This window comes from Hetaerina americana, unplaced genomic scaffold (assembly GCF_022747635.1).
Source record: "Hetaerina americana unplaced genomic scaffold, ioHetAmer1.1.p SCAF_7, whole genome shotgun sequence".
Lineage (NCBI taxonomy): Eukaryota > Metazoa > Arthropoda > Insecta > Odonata > Calopterygidae > Hetaerina > Hetaerina americana.
This window is the reverse complement of record NW_027287316.1, coordinates 38,372,259-38,392,131: the sequence shown is the minus strand read 5'-3', so window position 1 is coordinate 38,392,131 and position 19,873 is coordinate 38,372,259. Positions and strand designations below refer to the sequence as shown.

Below are 19,873 nucleotides of genomic sequence, written 5' to 3'. Positions count from 1 at the left end.
TGAGAAAATCAGCTTTCAAATCCAGCCAGCTCTAAGGCGAAGAGATTAGACCACCGTAATAAAGTTGTCAGGAGTTTTATCACTGCATTCAATCTTCAAGCTCCCAGAGATAAAAAAGAGACGGTTTTTATACGCTTTACTTCACGATTACGTCATCGATATCTGCGAAGAAAAAATATATGCTAAGCGCTAAACTACGTGCTTTTTGCCATTGTAAAGGTTTAAACTATTGATTCAACTTATTACGAAACAAATTACTAAAATATCCTTCTTGAACACACCAATATTTCGCCTGAGGAGAGAAGTCTATTTTTTTCTTCTTTACGTACACCGTCCCGGATGTTTTCCAGATCACGGATCAAGCCTGGATGAAACGACATGACGATGGTTGCCGTTTTGAGCAATGTATAGTGTTCTATCTTACATCCTGCATGAAAAACTCGTCTTCCTTGACTCATTTTGCATACGATCTTCCCGAGAGCCGTTTCGACTCTTTTCCTCCATTTTCCATATACCTCTCACGTTTGTAGTCCTTATATCGTCCGGGGAAGTGGTTGCGTCATTTATCCTATCCTCAACCGAAAACTTATATAGCCTGAAATTTGCGGTGGATTTTCGAGAGGAGATATCGACAAAACGAATTCCATTCAGGAATCGATTGCTCCCAATAAAGGGCACTACCCACCCATTTGGAACATTTTATGTAGCATAGATTATTATTTTTTGGGCTTTCATGGGTTTATTTTCTGCAAATTACGAATTTAGCGGTCATAAGCCCCACAGGTTTCTCATGAAAAATTGATTATGCATCTTTGATTTCTCAAGAAAGGAAGAATTACGTTTCCAGCGTCGATCAATAAATTGTCCTACTACTGTTCGGTTGACGGCTGAACGTTTTTGGAATATTCGCGCCATATACAAATTTTATTTTAGATCGTCATTTATTCGTTAAATAACTAAAACCATATATTCTATTGTTTCAGGCTTAACTTCGTGGAAGTATTTAATATCCATACTAAAAAGAAAGACTCGTACTGATGATGCCGCAAGTCGGTGAAACGCGTTGTACCGTATAATAAAATCTGTGGAAAAGTGCGAGTCTTTCTTTTTAGTATGGAAACTAAAACCATCATTACGATTACTTTTTTCCCTTATTCGTTGATTTGATAATCAGAAAATGAAAAATTCTACTTGCCTCATAAATTCCAAAGTCGCTTTGCTCGCACGATAAATTTCATTTTCTAATTTCTTAAGGATTTCATATTTGTTTTAATATTTTTCTAAATTTTGACTCTATAAAACGTTTATTATATCGGTAAATAATACTGAAAGCAAATTAGTACGACGTCTATTGAATTTCTACCATATCAGTGGGAGAATTATTTTAAAGGCGAAAACCAGGGGGCCCCCTGGAGATACCAGCGAGGGGTAAGCTGGTATCCAAGAGGAGGTGTTCTCTCCAAGAGAGTACTTGGGAACGAAACTACTGAAGACAAACATGGGAGCACTGCCTCAATCTTCATGCATAATGTAAACAACTATTTTCAATCGCCAGATCGCATTTCACCGCGTAATGAAAGCAAAACACCTCTTGCCTAGCGAGAGAAACATGACAATAGTAGTGGGCCCCATGTTGGAACTGAGGTCTAGGTACTTAAGGTTATGGGAGCGCCGTCTCTATTCATTTAACGTTCAAACTGTGGGCGAAAAACTGTTGAAAAAACATTCGCAAGTTTTTCTACTGTGTTTCAAGGTAAAAATCATAATTTTGGTTATTTATGGTTGTATTTGTTTATACTAAAGGTGGGTTCCTTGAGAAACCGTATAAGCGCCAGTAAGATATAACGCACAAGTTTAGGAATACTATTACTTTCTTTGCTGTATTTTTAGTGTCCTCAAGTTTTTATGTTATCATTTATCGCAATCGTACCGAATTTCATCTTGTATGAAATGATTTTGATGCTCGTTTGGTTTTCTTAAAAATTCGAGAAAAAAATGCAAAAAAAAGTTTTGATGACACTTGCATTTTATATCTTAGTATTTAAATCCACCAAATCAAAGTAAAGTGATTAATTACACTCTCACGTGTAATTAAATGCATATTGGTTGAATTGTCGTGTCAAAAAAAGTCACAGCTGATGCCTTGGATTATAATCATTTCCCAGCTGATGGATGCGCTTCTAAGATCTAATATTCATCTCACCTTGTGTCTGTAGGAACTAATCTATCAAATTTTATATCACATTGAGGGAGACTAGCTGATGATTAGCTTCGATATCGCCCTGATTATTCTGGCTATTTTTCTCTCATCAATGTAAAACCGCTCTACACCTCTCCGTCTTAAGTTCCGGATTTAAGTTTGAGAAATGAGAAATGAGAAACACATGTGAGAAATTCACACATGTTCGATGGTATTTCTGTAGAAGGAAACGGGTAGATAGATACATAAATTAGGAAAGAAAGCGATTAAATGAGAAGTAATAAGCAATAGCAAATCAAGAAAATCAAAAAATACCCCTTAAACCAAATGCTCTCTTAAAAAACCAACTGGCTTAGTTTTTGTGAGGAAGCATTTTCTCCGCCTGAATAAAATAGAATTCCTCAAAACACAGAAATCATGTCAGTAGAAGGAATATTTTCGAAAAGGCCATGCTCTTCTTTTTTGTAGTGTTCACCATCGAAAGGAATGATTTTGAAAATTCAATTTATGGCAGGATGTATGAGTTAATTTTTTCATAGTAATAGTTTCGAAAGTCTTGGGAACACAATTTAGCGAATGGGTAAGTTGCGGCATTGGGTGGAGAGCGGCGGCTTACCCAAACTCCTCGAAGAGCCAGGTCAGATCACCAATGGAATTTCCATAGCTAAATTATAAAATTGCAAAGGAAACACTTGGTTTTTCCACATAAAATATTTATTCACGACCTAGGTTTCGACGCTCAGCGTCATCTTCAGGTGAAATACAGGCCAAAATCACCTGAAGATGACGCTGAGCGTCGAAACCTAGGTCGTGAATAAATATTTTATGTGGAAAAACCAAGTGTTTCCTTTGCAATATGTATCGTTTCCACAAAGTGACGCCTGAAGCTATCTCCTAAATTATAAAAGCTTGGTCTACTGCGCTTGAATTTGTAAATTACTCGACATGGCTCCTGATGCTGTAATACTATTAAGCTAATAATATGCTATCTAACGCTATAAGTCACAAAATGGAGGCAGGATCTTGGTTGATATCTAGTGAAAGGAAAAGTTGCGCCTCTGATTTTAGAATCAAGTTGAGTGTGTTTTCGGGCATGTCATTCTATGGCTTGCCTTGAGATGCTTTTCCTTCAAACTTAGAGGGTTGCAGCTGCCTTCCTAAGCATCATTGGATTAATCTACTTCAGAAACGTCGAGTATTTTCTCTGAAAGTCCGGAGATAAAGACTGCGTCCTCGGTACTTTAATACAATTTTACCGGACTATTTGCCACAGAAAATTCTGTCTGATAATTAGCACTATTATTTCAATTGACTTTTGAATAAATACCCATGCTATTCTGTTACACCCATTAACTGTTTACTCCCAAATTATCACGCTGTCTCAATATCAAAAGGGTGTAATAACGACCTTGTTTTTTTAATGTAGAGGATACATATTTAAACAGTAATACGTTCACTGATACTATTGGCACTGACGTCAGATTCTGAGGTTGAAACGGTGTCCTGAATAACTAGTAGGTGGCAGATACCATTGAACCATTGGTTGCACACAAGAATAGCTGACATACTACTTAAGGAAATGGAGATCAGTGACAAACCTTAGTTTTCGAAGAGCAATTATATTTGTTACTAAAGCCATGCAGAATTTTAAGTGAACGTCGAACATGATTTGCAGCCTAATTCAAAGAAATACCAGATATGCCGCGACAAAATTTAGTGAAGTTATCCCCTAATGTGCATTGAAATGCATCAGTTTCAAAGTGTAAAAAATCATACACCTTTACCGGGATGATTTGTAGCGTTGAAAGAGAAAATCGATGACAGTAATTTTAAGTAAGAGAACTCAAACTTTTACAAGTTTTTTCATGTTTCGATTTAATTTGCGGAGTGGGATATGAATTATACATGTAAGGATACGCAAGAAACAGCGCTGGACACCTCTGGGGGAGGATATTAGGAGATTGCGAATCGAAATAAGTGGATTGAGGCACTGTTGAGATGTGGTAGAACTTCGAGAATAGGTTAAACGATCGATAGGCGACAAAGAGCGATGAACAATAACAAACCGCGCGGGGTTTGGCAGTGATTATCGGGATATGAAAGAAGGTGCAATGCGGGATTAATTTTTCGTGCTGCCGGAGAAGTATAATTAATTACTCATTAGATTTCTGAGACCATGCAAAGCGACATCTTCCATACACAGAAGAATACTTGTAACGAGGAAACAACCAAAATTAGATGCTCTGGAAGAAACGGAGCTATCAAACTTGGTCCTAACTAATTTTCCTAATTTCCTTGGCCCTAACTTGGTTCCTAATTTCCTTGGGAAATTATGTTATCCCGTTTCAGTAACGTTCGGATGAAACTGTTGTAACGTGGAATTCATTTGCTAAAAGTAATTCACAAGCTAGGTTTAAACAAATTTAATGTAATTTGGAGCATATTCAACTAAACATATGGCAGAAATTAGATATTAAAATTACTCTGACAGCTTTAGTACAATTTCAATAAAATGCATTGACATACTCCAGGAACTTGTACGTTAGCTGGTAGCTTACAGGGGCGGCCCCTACTCCCACTCGCTGGGGGGCCAGGCTGTAATTTCCGCGTATTCCAGTAACATTCGATGATATTCGATGATATGTGAATATTTTGCTGAAACTATATAAAGGTTTAGAGGTAGCAGGGTTATTGCGGTATATTCTATAATAAAATTAGCTAATTATGGAAAAGGGGAAAAGTTTATGGGTATTTCAGACCAGATGAAGGGTAAAACACATTATCCAATGAGACATTCGGCAGTAATGTAGGCGCGAATTAGGGTTCGTATTACTTGAGATATTGGGTTTTTTCACACAACAGCTCTCTGAACTCTTTCAAAACCTATTTTTATGGAAATTAAGGATACCAATGATGGCAACTGGTTTAGAAGTACTCACCCTGGGGCAAGTGCGATTCCGTGGCTGCAGACAAAGCGAAGAGGGCGACGAGGCAGAGGAAGCCCATGGCTGTCGGAGCGGGTGCGGCCATGGTGGGAGCAGGAATGAGCGCCGGGTCCTCTGGGTGTCGTGGATTAATAGGCATCGCCACACCCCCCACTCATCCGTGGGCGAAATATCCCCGGGGTGTCCGGGGGATGAAATTTCCCACGCCTTCCAGTAATCGCGACTTCTCAGGGCGACTCACAAATCACAGGGCCGTTTCATACACCGCCAAGAGTGACACCTTTTTTTATGGCCCAATCAAACTCTCGGAGCCAACCTTATGAAGACCGCGGTGATATTTATGGGAGGATGTGACCACTGATTGAGAAGTGTTTCAAGGAAACGAAGTTCCTTTGAACATAGAATTCTGTGGCCTTACGTCGATTGCATTCCCCCGCCCAGCTGATAATGCGTCGGTCGGTTTTGTGTAGATCGCCGTGTAAACGCGAACTAATCCGATGGCCTCTTGGTCGAATCCCGCGTAATAATCATAGCGAGTGTGCTGTTTTACCGGTGCTCATCATGAGGAAAGGATGTTTACCATGGCAAACACACTTCCACTATTAGAACACCAGAAAAATGAGAATGACTTTAATTTAAAAACAGTGCCTCTGATGAGTCACTTTATGCCTGGAAATCAAGTTACGGAGGATAGCTCATCTATGAGAATAAGATTAGAATTTAATCTCCTTAAATTTTAGCGAGCACGATTTAAAACTCATATAGTTTTATTATTCTATGTTACTGTGTAATGTATTATTCTGTTTTAATATTTCCATTAATAGCCGATAACCTATAGTAATTTTGCATGTGTTTTATCTTCCCCAGAATTCAATGCAAATATACCGCAAGATACTTTGTGCATCAATGGGGCTTTGATCTTACTCCTTTTTGTATTGTGTTGTATCGTATATAACTCTTAGGTAGGGAACGCCTACGATATCCATTTTTTTTTAATTCGACTGGGTATGACCCACAGAACCTTAGAAATTTGACACAGACAAACTACCATTGAATTTCGACCTTCGTTTTTCAACATTTGGCTGCATTCAACATTCAAAGTTTGCATCGGCGGAAAGTAAAATTCATTTAGCAGAGGCAACATAGTGTGAATGGATCGAATTTTAAGACTACAATGAGAATACAATAAGAATTTTAAGATTACAATGAAATATATTAAGCTTCCAGTCTGAGTAAAAAATGGAGTAAAGCAATTTAATTATAAAAATTTAATGTAAATTTAAGTACCAATAGGTATAAAAGCTTTAAAATTTAATATATAATGAATTAAGGCAATCATCAGATGTATTCCGACGAATTAACGCAAACGAGGGACTGAAACCTGGCAGTCAAGGATAGATGCATGGTACGATGATGATTTTTTCGACTTAATGCAAATAAACAGTAAAAATCTGCCATTGATAATTTTATTCGTTGGTCTTATTTTATGCCTAAAACTCTCAGCGGTAATTGTAACCATATTTCCGCCGTAGTAAATATTTAGACCCTTTGCGAAGTAATTTCCAGACAAGCTCCTCATTTTGAGGAATTGTTATTCCCACTCATAACTTTCTACAGCTACATTGTATGTACTGGTGCATTATTCTCTGAGAAATATAAAATGACAATTGAAGGTAAGTTTTTAAAGGTTGCATTTGTTGTTTCAGCATAATGCAAATATTCTTTAGTGAGCAACATGTGGGTAACAGACTTTCTCATCATTGAATGACTGTTAAGAGCAGATTAGCGTTGCAAACTATTGAGGGTACTCGGGTTTACTTCTGAAGAGGAAATTATTGCGACATCTACCTCTGTTCATTCTGCTATGAAATATTTTTCTGTTTCTTGAATAACGAAGTCAAAAAAATTGAGTAAACTATAAGGGATATGAATGAGTTGCCTACTGTTTTCAGGAATAATTTATCTAGGAAGTCATAAATTAAACTATAAAATGCATTCTCTGCATTGACATAAAGTGCCATGCTCAAACAAAAGAACTGTCATATTCTATCGGTATTAAGTAAGATTATGATTTACGCCATAGTGATCTATTGACGCATATAAACATAGTTGTGTCCATGCTTTATATTTTCCCAAAATATTAAAGTTTCATTGAATTTTTGTCGATACTTTGACGTTCGTAAATTTTTGGGAGTTGATGAAACTTATTTTCAGTTAGCAGCAATCATTTTTTCCATTCCCATTTTCTTCTACCCATAGCTCAGATTACTCATTTTACTTCGAGAGACCAGCCATGGTTGAGCAGCATTCGAATAAATGAAATTCACATTTATGATAACTTAAATTGTACTTGATTTCGAAAACATTATCTGTAATTTTGTCGCATTTAAAAACACGTGCATATGAACTGTCTCACGATGAATAACTTAGTTAATTCGCAAATAATTACAAAATATATTTCATTTCTTATTATGGATCGTATATAAATTGACAAGCGACGTCATGGATCGCCCCATTCATGTATGAGACTTACTGGATATGCCCAAAATGAAAACAATGTCCCTGGAAAAAATGGGTGCAGATAGCCCACCAGAAAATGCCTTACTTACGCCACGTTATTTTACAGTCCACCAATTATCGTCTTGACTTTTCTTACCTTTTCTTTCTCTCTCGCCTTTGCTCCTGCCTCACACTTGCCCGCAGCGCCTCTGGCTTAAATCAATGAATCGGTAAGGATATTTATGCAGTCCATTCTAAAAATCGGTATAATAGCAAAAAAGAAAAATCGCTGTGTATATCGAAGGCTTTTTGTGGACCATAAAAATACCAATCTCCAATCACATGGACTTCGCATTGACGATTTCTAAGCTTCATAAACGCAATGGGTTTCCTTTGCCATGTGAATATATTCTTTAATATGATTCTGTGCGTGTGAAAACCTCGATGGCAAGAACTAAATTATGTTACTTTGTCGCGTCGATTCTCCGAGAGTGCTAAAAAATAATTCTTTGGTCTTTAAGCAGGTCATGATTTCCCAGAGATTCTACTAATTATGAACTGGCGGCCGTTTTCCCACCATGTGATGGATCTTCCTCGTTACTTGCATACCACTTGTCACTTTCAAGTGCCAAGAATGGTGTACAAACGCAAGAGGAGTTAAATTCTCCTGCCAGTCCGAATGTGATACCGCTCATTTTGCCGAGAAACTTGCCCTGTCGATGCTGGTGAGCGAAACATTCATTCGTTCAATCTGCGTGACCTAGGTGCGCATACGCCTGGCATGCATAATCCCGCCTTTAGTCAAATGTAAGTAAAGATGATTGAGCGGCAGCAGCCCATATAGAAGGAATTCCGCGGAAGGGCGAACGAACCCGGAATAGGTCCCCGCCCAGAGACCCACCTAACCACATTTCTGGTGAGTGATGATTGACTGAGACTAAACTCCTATGCGCCTACTTACTTCCATCATAGGGCGGGGTAGAGTTTTAGATATGGTGCAGAGGCCTACATACATACAGATATTGTCCTCAAGTTGGCTGGCTTGAGTTTACCTGCTTACTCGCTTTGCCAAGGTGTTCTCGTAAAGAAATAGTTTTTTGGCGCAGCGAGAATTTTGCCCTGTCTAAACCTTAGGTCTAATTTAATAAGTTTTTCACTCGCATCGCGTTATTCTTGCATTGACGTTGACTAATTCCACCTTAGAAGGACAATAAAAGAGGGCACTTCTTCTTGCTACGCGAATGCTCTGCCGGTCTTCTATTTGGGAGAGATAGAAGTCCAATCTTTGGAGGAACCACACAGTTACTAACCAAACGCCACATACTTCGGGTGTATTTATAACGTGAAAATGAATTTAATGTGCTCATTGTAGGGTTATTTTGAATTAAATTATTTATTATTCGCATTTTAATTTGCAAGAAGAGGTATTGGTTACGTAATCAGTGAATGTTCGCATATTTCATTGTTTCATATTGGTAGTTGCGATGTCTGATGTCTTCTTTCGATTGCTCCCTCTATTAATTTTTAGTGTCATTATGCTACATTTTTGTTTAATGCAGGAGAACCAATCTGTTACATTTAATCGAATGTACAGCATTTATCGGATAGCATTTCATTGCATATTTAACTCGTTCTTGGATGGCAACGTGACAAGTATCAAGTAATGTGAAAAATGCCGCTTTTATTATGTGGATGTAACAATGCAATCGAAACCGGTTTTTTAACAGGAACCTGAGTTTTACGTTATTCGGGAGCCATTGACCCGAGTTCAATTGGGTTCTCTACCCAGGTGCGCAACTAGTGGGTTTTGGGTGTCTTGGAATCCGGGTATTTTCAACAGAACTGTTCTGTAGTATTCTTGCCATTTTATTTGCAAATTTGATCAATTAGCTGAATCAGAATTGAGATCAAACAACATAAGGTTTTACATGAATGCAATCGGCCGTCATTGTCTTGATCCGCCGAGAGTCGAACACGCTAACCCGGTTCCGGTTGTCCAGATATGGACAGTATAGACCAAACCCAAGTCCAAACCACACACACCCGTATGCTTACCGTGGCCTATGATCGAAGTCTAAATGAAAACAAGATGGAATTACGATCCCATTTTATGCTAACCATTTCTCTCTGTTGATTTGTCACCCATTCCGCTTTCTTTCACGCCGCCTCAGTGTTCCTATTCTTACTTTCAGTCCCTTCTCATCTCGATTATATCATGTCTTAATCCATATGTATATGTTATTTTACTCGGTAAGAAAGCAATCAAGTGTCTGAGGACTTCTGGGATTGATTTATTGCATTACTAGGTCTAAGTGTTCTACAGTAACACGCACTTCAGTTTATAAACACCCACATTACGGTAACCCTGACCACGATATGATATCGAGCCAATTGGTGGCACCATTATACTGAAGCCCATTTTATAGTCCCTCGGATGAAGATTCTGTCTCCTCGCTTCGACTCGCAGGGCTGCCTCTTCCAACCCGATTCTCTGTACTTATGTCAAATTGGAATTACGTCTAACCCCTCTTTAGGAAAAATTAAACTTGCTCATCGTCCCATTTCGTCCGTCATTTTCACCGGCCGTTTAACTTGATTCTCCGTCAATGCTGGGTAACTCTATTGGTAAATAGTCGTCAAACATCCACTTGCAATAAATGAACTAAAATGCGCGATTAATATTTATATATTCTCAATTTTGAATTGAGACTTTTGCTCTGTTTATATTTATTTTTTATATTAATTTTGTTTATCCTCATTAGTATGTACGAGTACATTTGGCTGGAATGTGGGTTGTGATTGGTTGTAATTATGCCTCTACGTAACCACTGTCATTACTTTGACTCTCAAACGAATAAAAGAAATGAATAAGCTTATATTATGTTTGGTAAATTTTTTTGATAATTGTAAAAATATTTTTTCGTGCATTTAATTCCATTCAACGTGGTTAAATAATCATAGCGCATAATCAATTCGAAAGTTGATCATAGGTGAAGGTTAATTCCACGTACTAAGCTCTAAGGCACGAAGAAATTCATATATCATGGAAGAATTTCACACGACCACATATTTTATTTCCTTTTGCCGTATGTGGTTTTCCAGTAAGGTCTGGACTCCGAAAACTCACTCATCCGGATTGAACTCAGACCTTCCGACCAGCGTCTGAAGACCCTACCGTCTAAGCTACCACGCAGCCCTGATAATATTGAACCTGTTATTAGTCATCGGTGACCAGTTCCCTGTACACTAAACCCAAAAGACTATTACTCTTCAACCCTACCTAACTTTGTAATGGATAACACAGTAGTTTTCGGAGATAACAAGACTAGTGCCGCTTATTTTATACTTCAGCGTGGAGCCTTGATTAGCGACTAAATCACTGAAACAGCCTAAGTAAGGTACTCGGATGTGAGGCATCATCGAAGTGTTTAATTAAAGGCACATTTAATTAATATCTGTGAGCAGATATGCTCTCGAGTGAGAGTGGACCAGGGTCTGTAATTACTTGATTCGAGATTATCCCTTCGTAAGGGAACGGTTATTTAACCATGCGCTGTATTTCTTCTTAGCAAGTCCAACTACTTACCATTTTAATACTGAAGATGCATATGATAATCAGTTTTTCACCTTAGGAGGTATAAAGCAATATTTTGCGAGGCGATTCTGGAGACAATATATTTCTTGTTGGGGCCCGTATTCTTTAAAAAGACTTTTGGTGATTAAATCTCACACTCAGGTATAGCGATAAAGTCCCAGAAATTGGAATGTCTTCGGTTTCAGTTTGAATCGGATTAGCATATTTATCGGTGCAAATTTTGATTTTAATGGACATTAAATTTCCAGCAAAAAGCCTTGAATGTACTTCAACTCTAGCTTTGGAATTATTCAGCATAGATGTCGAGTGTGTCCCGTTTTAATTTGGGAAATTTCACCTCTCCTCAGCTGCCACCACTAAAGTTTATTCCATCGTATGGTTGAGTCACCCCCGTCACACACTCATGCAATGACGTGGGTAGAGATAAGTACTGACGTAGGCGAATTGGGATAACATGTCATTACAATTTAAGGTACTATTACGGATGTAACTAACAAACATGTAGTGATAAATATTTAAAGCGCTCTGTTCTAATCAGGGTGAAAATCAAACCCAATTACAAAACTTATAATGCTACTGGTATACATTCTTATGCACGGCCACGGCTATTCAGGATGGTGTCGAAAGCGTTGTCCGCGGGGCTAATAATATGACAATATCTTCTTATTTATTTCAGGTAAAAAATATTTACACAGCGAAAGATTTATAGAAATCTTCGGATACGATTCGCGCGGATCATTTTTTGGGAGAGGCCAAAAAATCTCCACTGCATCTTTAATAGGAAATCCGTAATGATCGTCATGCCATACTGGCGTATCCGAAGATTTTTTTTATTTCCATCTGATATCTTATTACTGTACTCTCCTGTTTATGCGTTTCGCTTAAAAATAATAATTCTTTGCAAACGCCGAATAACACTCTTGTGAAAAACTGCCAAAATTGTAGTAATCTGTACGTATTACAACTGAATGAAAAAGCTATTTCGTTTGCCCCTAGAAGAAACAATCTCTAGAGGTAAGAGACTCTTTCATCATATTTTGTTGTTAGCAACCATATCTAATAGTTTTATTGTTGAAAAGACAGTTCGCCATGGAAGAATTACTCTTCTATAGCCTCAAGTGACAGTTCTTCGCTATTCCCACTCCAATGACATGATCACGCAGCAGACAAACACCACGTATCAGACAATGATGTTCACCACTAAGTAAGAAAAAATATAGATCATTTATTAAAGTTTGAGAATGCTGAGATGGTGCGGGGGCTAACGTACTGGCTTCCCACCCTGAGGGCGCGGGTTCAAATCCCGGCGGTGTTGAATATTTTTCAGAGGTATCTCGATCCCTACTTGAGGTGCTTTGTGGACGGCACTTTGAGTGAGTACGCCGTCCGTCGGATGGGACGTTAAACTGTGGACCCCTTGGCGCCTTTCGTAAAGAGTAGGCTAATGCCGACGCCGGGTTTCTCTCCACCCTTCATCCTTTCCTATCCATCCCCTATGGCGCAAATGACCTTAGCTGTCGGTCGCCTCCCCTCAAAACTACTTGAGAATGCTGTTCCCTGAAATATTAAAACGGAGTTGCTTGTTTCTCAACTTATATGTTAGGTAACTGTACTAATTGTGAGGAAGTTTGTGGAATCGCATTTTGTCGCGAAATTTATAAGTTTCTTTCCTCAAAAAAATTATGTTTTCTTCCTTGACTTTATGTTTTACAGCTGTAATTCCTAGTGGATTAGATGCAGGATATTTGAAGTAGTACAAGTGAAAACTTTCACTAGGAAATAGAATGTGTAAACTGTAAGTTGTGGTGTGTATGTTCATGTGCATTGCCGTTATATATATTAAAATAACTAACATTAAGTCATATGTCATAAATTCAAGAATATCAGTATGAAAAATTACATTCTGGAACTATAGTGTCATTCGTTGAGCTAAGAATTTGTCAGGAAATAAGTTGTCGCAGGAAATGTTTAGGTGTAACCATTGTGCTCCCATTTCTGTGGCTTCACTACAGAAAATAAATATATTTGTTTCTACATTATAAACACTCAGAGTAGCATGCTTTTGATAATATTGTCCCCCAAATTGGACATATCTGACCATTTTTGGTGATCCAGAGGTCATTTTCCTTGATTTCTATGAGTCAACTTTTTCTATTATAATTTTTAGTCAAGTCAAAAGTTTTCTTATCTTACAAAACCATTCACCTTTCATGTGTGGATGATAGATATTACTAGTTATAGTCGAGGTCAATGCTTCACAAACTTTTTCTCATCACAAAATTCGTTTGATTGGGTGCCTACCTACAATGAACAAAGCACCCTTGCATACCCAATATTTTATCCAGATCTCTATTGTCATGTGATGAGCTCTCAGTTGCAAATTGCTGTTTTCTTTCATCAAGGAATTCCTATGTTTTAACCTTCTCTGGGCGTGGAATATTTATAAAAGTTCATGCACCAATTGGAGGTATGACCCTCCACTACTCTGTTACCACAATTATTCACAGAGTGAAATCATATAAGTTTTAATGAACAATGCTTTGTTGTAAGATATTGTGTTCATTACTTGGTAAAAATACAAAATTGAGCCAGGTGAAATAACAAATTATTCATAATTCATTACATCATTTGTAAATATTTTAGATGTGATTATGATAACCCAACAAGAGAAAACTGTCAGTAATTATTTTTGGCTTGCTAAATATTTATATTATCACTAATCTAATTGGTTGTTTGAAGAGTGTCTTAATTGAATTGTTTCATTGTATCATTGTATAATGAAAACTATAGCATTTTAATTCCACACTAATTTATATAGACATGACCCAGGTTTCGACATTCAACATCATCATCAGCTGCCATCATCAGACCTGATGATGATGTTGCACGTCAAAACCCGAGTCGTGTTAAAATGAAATACTGTGGGATTACTAAGTTATAGTTTTTCAATAATAAATACCATCACCACTCTTTATTGTGCACAAAATTTTCAGTAAAATTAAAATTTTTTCTTGCAGAAATCCATGTGCTTGTATTTTTCGAGGTCATCGCACCAGTGCTGGTAAGTAAAGTCAAGAATGTTTGAATCTTAAAACACAACCCTATAATCATATGTGGAAATTTTTCTTTAAGTTGTCAGGGCTGCTGACATTTAAATGGTTAGTGATCAAGCATGCATGTAATTATTTCTAGAAAAACATTCTAGGCAGATTTTAGTAGTTTCACCATCTAAAAATTTCTCTGCGTTGTTTTCTATGTATAGAAGTTGAACTCAAAAAATATAATGTGTTCCAAATGGTTTAGACCATTGTCCATGGGCCACATTTGGTTAAACATAATTTCTAGGATGATCTCAGTTAATCCTCCTCGCATTTTCAAGATTTTAGTTAGGTATAATTTTGGGACTAAATGACACACTAAATGATTTACTCATAATTCTGAGTTAGAATTAAGGCCTCTCAAACTGCTGGGTTTTGCAATCATTATTATTATTGGTAGTCTGGTGAATGGGCAAAGACTCAACACTGCTATATTCTTTAGTATTGTCTAGCAGGTTTAAACCAGGCAACTTGCACTACATTTAACTTATCTTTAAATCCACATACTTTCTATCCATCTTCTTTCTATCTAAAATACCTATCCTGTTCCTACCCTCCCTCCGCCTTGTATACTCTACCTCCTACCCTCCCTCTACCTCTCACCACTGTATATTACTCTAAAACTATCTCTATAGTAATACCAACTATCCTTCCATTTCACTTCAAATGCCCTGAAATATAAATTTTTCCTCCCTGCACCTCCAACTTTATATTTTCTAATGTGATTTTTACAATGCCTTTTTACATTTCCATCCAAGTATGAGGGCTATTCAGAAAGTGACATCTGTTTTCTTCTAGTATGAGAGGTAGTGGGGAAGTCAAATTTTTGCTGTATTGATACTCATAGCAGGTTAGTACACCTTTAGCTGTGGTATTTGGAAGGCCGCTTGTCATTTGCTTACAATAGCAGGTCAAAATGAACAATACAAATGGAAATTGCACCAAATGTGAAATCCATTCAGTGATAAGGTTTTTACTGGCAAAAACTTCAAAGATACTAACAATTATTGAAAAATGTGTGCTGTGTATAGACCAAATATGATGAGTTAGAGTGTTATGTGTCACCTGTTTAAGAGTGGATGGACAAATATCAATGGTGATGACAGAAGTGGCTGCCCATCTGTGGTAAACAATAAACTGCTTCAGAAAATTGATAAAAAGGTTCATGAAAACTGGCATTTTATTGTGTCTGAGCACTGAAGAAAGTGTTCTACATATTTATAGGCATCTGTTGCATGGAATCTTGACCGGAAAGTTAGGCTCACACAAGTTTTGTGCTTGTCTTGATGATGAAAAGCAAGATGCGAAGAGGCTGTGTTCTCAAGTGGCAAGAGTTTTATGCAGAGGGAATTTCTAAAATACTGCAGAGATATGATAAATGCTCAAATCTGTTTAGTGAACATGTGGAAAAATAATAGAGATGTGTAATTTTGAGATTTAAAAAATAAATTTTCTGTGTCTATTCCACTGTATTTTTCATAGCCTAATGGAGGTTACTTTCTTCACAGTTCTTGTATATTTATACCAAGACTTTATGTGAAGAAATACATTTAATTTGATATTGTTCGCATGGAAGAGCATTGAATTTCTAATCTGAGAAATTTGAATTGCAATGTTGTAGTCTCTAGAGCCAGTACCTAACTATGTTTGCATTTATCTGGAGAATATTTGCAGTTACAGAATTTTAAATATTTTCTATGTAACCTAATCCATATTCCTTTCAGTCTATAGCCTCCTTTTGATCTTTTTCAGGTACAGTTTTATCTGAAATAACTGGTACACTGGAAGAAAAGTATGATAGAAGATCTAGTTCTGAGTCAAGAAAGCCTTTCCAAGTTAAAAGCTTGTTCTCTCCATGTTTTGGAAGAGAAAACAAGCAAGGTATGAGTGTTGTATTTTTCTCATAGTCTAGCTATATTACATATTGAAGCTAATTTTATTCTTATCCATATTCTGCTTTAAGCATTCCATTGATTTAGCTGGTTTTGTTTTTACCTTAATTAGGTATAGGTGTTCTAGTTCATTTTGTAGAGTATATTAGTTTAAAATAGGCAATTAATAGCTAACATAAGATTGATTTAGAAAACAATAAAGCGAGGTAAACATGTCTGGAATCATGAAATATTTTAAGAGAAACCTGAGAACAACGCCTAGTTAAGCTTTCAAATATAGAGGTAAAATTGTGGCTTGAACTAATGGGCCATTTATCCATTACTACAATTGATGAATGCCTGGTTTTAAATGCCTGCACATAAAATCCCAAAGTAAAAAGTTGACTGCCAGGGGGAATTTTGCTACTAGGCTAAGGATTGTGTGTTGTGTTCTTGTACTGTTTGAGCTGCATGATAGCCAAACAGTTTTCCAGAAGTTTTTCTTCATTTTTTTATTTTTACTTTTCTTATTCCATCCACTAAAAATTTGCATGCACATATAATGTAGACTCGCTCTGTGAACAACAGATGCTCATGCATGGAAACACTTATGACTCGATCATCAATCCCATCGTGACTGTCTCACAGATTTATATTAATGACTCATGCAAAGTTGTAATTCTTCTGGAATGACCAAAGGAGTGCGAAGAAAAATATTGTATTGCAAAATTGCCATGGATGTTAAAGTAAGGAGACCACAAGAGTCACCAAATATTCAACCGTAAAAAAGAGTTAACTAAAATTCAAATCTATCACTTTATCATATCAGCAGCACCATTTGCTTATTTTGCCAGAGCAATTAATTTTCCAAAATACAATTTAGAATGATGTTGGGGTTAATCTAAAATATATTCTGACAAATTTTAGGCATGTTGTGACTCAAACAGGACCATTCTTGCACTGGGCCTTTATTCTCATAGTGATTAATCTTAGGACCTAATTGAGGCCATTTTCTTAATATTGGCAAGTCAGAGCAAAGCTGTACTCATTCATTACCATCTCTTGATTGTTTCTGAAGCCACTGAAGTTGTTTTGATTCAGTATTAGTTTGCTTATTGGTGAATTCAGATAGCAATGTCTGCAAAAATCATTACTCTCACCAAGTGTGCCCTGTGATTTGATTTTCGTGTGCAAAAGCAAAAGTTAATCAGCTGCGCAAATTCATCAGTTGTGCCTAATTTATGGACCTACATAATGAGTGAAGGAAAGGTTAGACGATGGTTTTGAGACATCAAAAATGGCTACATAAATGTGCATGATGATGAATGGAGTGGCAGGCGTAGTATCCAGACTATAGAAATCATTCAATGAGTGGACCAAGAGCTACGATCTGGTTGACAATTACCGATTAGTGCTCTGGGTGATAGATTTCCTCTTGTTGAATGCACCATTATTTTCACCATAACAATGGAAAAACTCAGGAATCACAAACTGGTGGAGGGTGGATATGGAGAATGCTTACTGACCTACGCAAGAAGCAAAGAATGTTGAGTAGATGAGCATTATTGGGCCACCATTGGCAGTCCAAATCTTACTCCTAGCGACTTGTATTTCCTCTTTTTGCGCTAGAAACAGTGGATTGGTGGAAAAGATTGGACAATTATGTAGAAAAGTGGAGTAGGTTCGTGGGAAACTAAAATGCCATTCAAAATCAACTTTGCGAATATATTTTATGATTACCAAGCAGACCTAACTTATTAAATTTCATATTAATGCAGGATTGATCGTATAAGTTAAAAGACATTCAAAGTTTTGCTGAAAAGCTATTTTTGTGCATTAAAGCGGGTCATTATACTCCATAGAATCCATTTTATAATTATGTTTAGAAAACTTCCAGAATGAATTATAATTTGAAGGTATCCGGGAGTTAGCAGACCCAATAGTAAAGATGGAAAATACCCATGAAAGCTCGGTTGTCAACACTTCTTTGGCATGTTACAGATGATGGGGCCAGCGGAGAAAGATTTTTGCACTTTCAAATCATCAGCTTGGAATTGTTTCATTAGTTCAGTTGGACCAAAGAGTTAATGCCCTTCTGCGTCATATGCTGAAGAACTGGACAGCTTCATGGACAGAAATTCCACATGTATGATGGAGTCCTTACTGTGGTGTCAGGGGAACATAGAGAGTGACAGACCAATTGCACTCCCTACCTGCCCTCACATTGCTATGCCATGCCTTAACCCTCAAGCTGTGGGAAATGTACTGGTGAATATGGATGGGTGATTGCAAGAGAAACATTCTCATACACTTGACCATCTCTCTTTTCCAGTCCCCCTCCTTATTTTTAAGGTCTTAACTCTTCCTGCTCATAAAAGGGTCAACTCTTTCTTTCACACTGATCCATTCCTACCTAATTAGAGATTACATTCCACCATTGTGAGATATGATCACTCTTTGCAAGTGTTCTCTAATTTCAGTCAGTAAGCATTACGCGGATAAAAATCATTGCTGTTTAGAGTGAAACCAACCAGAAAATGTCAAGGAAAATTAATATCTACTGCATTTTCTACAAGTGTAAAACATTTGGAAAATTTATTTCCATTTTTTTAACCTCCACTAATGAGTAATTGAGATCCACTATTTTGCTGCCCCTTGAGATACAAGAAATGAAAAGGGAATTACAAGGGTATTTTACTTGCTTTGGCTTTATCCATGGAATGGAGGAATGAATCTTGTCTCCTCTTTTCTGCCCAGAGGAACCAGAAAATGTTGGGGCTGCCACAAACAAAGGGTTAAGTCTATTTCTTACATGACTGGTCTACTTCAAAGGACCCAGCCTTTAGACTCTTGCATGAAAAATAAGTCTCTATCCCTCGCTCCAACATGATGGAGCTTCAATAGCTAGTTATTGGAGACAACACACAAGCACAAAAACAGCATCAGTGATTCTGAAGAGTTACTTAGAAGATGAAAATTGTGAATGGAAATGCAAAACTTTTGTCTTAGCTTAAGGCCTATTTTTTAAAGGACTTTGATTGTAATATTTTTCTTCATAATCAATGCCCATGTACACTCATTCTGATATTTTATTTGAAATATGGACAAATATGGACATTGCACTCTTTAAAAAGACAATAAAATACTTTAAACTTAATATTCAGGAGTTCAGACAGTGTTTCATGTTGTCCGGGGGGGAAACATAATATTTTTCTTCACAGAAACAGCTCCAGGAAAAATAATTATAAATCTCAGGAAAGAGAGAGGAACAGGTCGTACAGATATTTATCTTACAAAATTATTAATGTTATCAGTCAGAATATCTCCATGAGGCACAGAGACATTTCAAACTCTAATTCTGACCCTTTCAAATAAAACAAAATTTCAGCAATTTGAAGTATCTTGTCTTAAACAAACATCATGCTTAATATACAGCTATGGGAGCTTTTTGTAGAATAAAGTGAATAAGAAATGAACTTTTTATTATTTATTTTGATCCTGAATGAAGGAAAGTTGGATGTATGGGTTCAACTAACTTTTTAGGTCTCTTGAATTTATTTGGTATTTTTCCCAAAATGAATGAAATTGAACAAATACTTCTGATTGTATCTATCTCAAGTTCATCTGAAGATGATTCATTTTCATGTTTGAAGAGATAAATAATT

General features: G+C 36.9%; 1 protein-coding gene across 3 annotated transcripts in view; it reads left to right on the top strand.

Moving 5' to 3' along the window:
* LOC139696707 (protein EFR3 homolog B-like) overlaps positions 1 to 19,873 on the top strand; it is a 157,152-nt gene that overhangs the window by 87,014 nt on the left and 50,265 nt on the right. For all 3 annotated transcript variants that reach the window (XR_011702639.1, XM_071595543.1, XM_071595544.1), the window contains exons 3-4: positions 14,257 to 14,300; positions 16,090 to 16,218. The gene's annotated coding sequence lies outside the window, so the exon portion shown is untranslated. The remainder of the gene's footprint in view (positions 1 to 14,256; positions 14,301 to 16,089; positions 16,219 to 19,873) is intronic.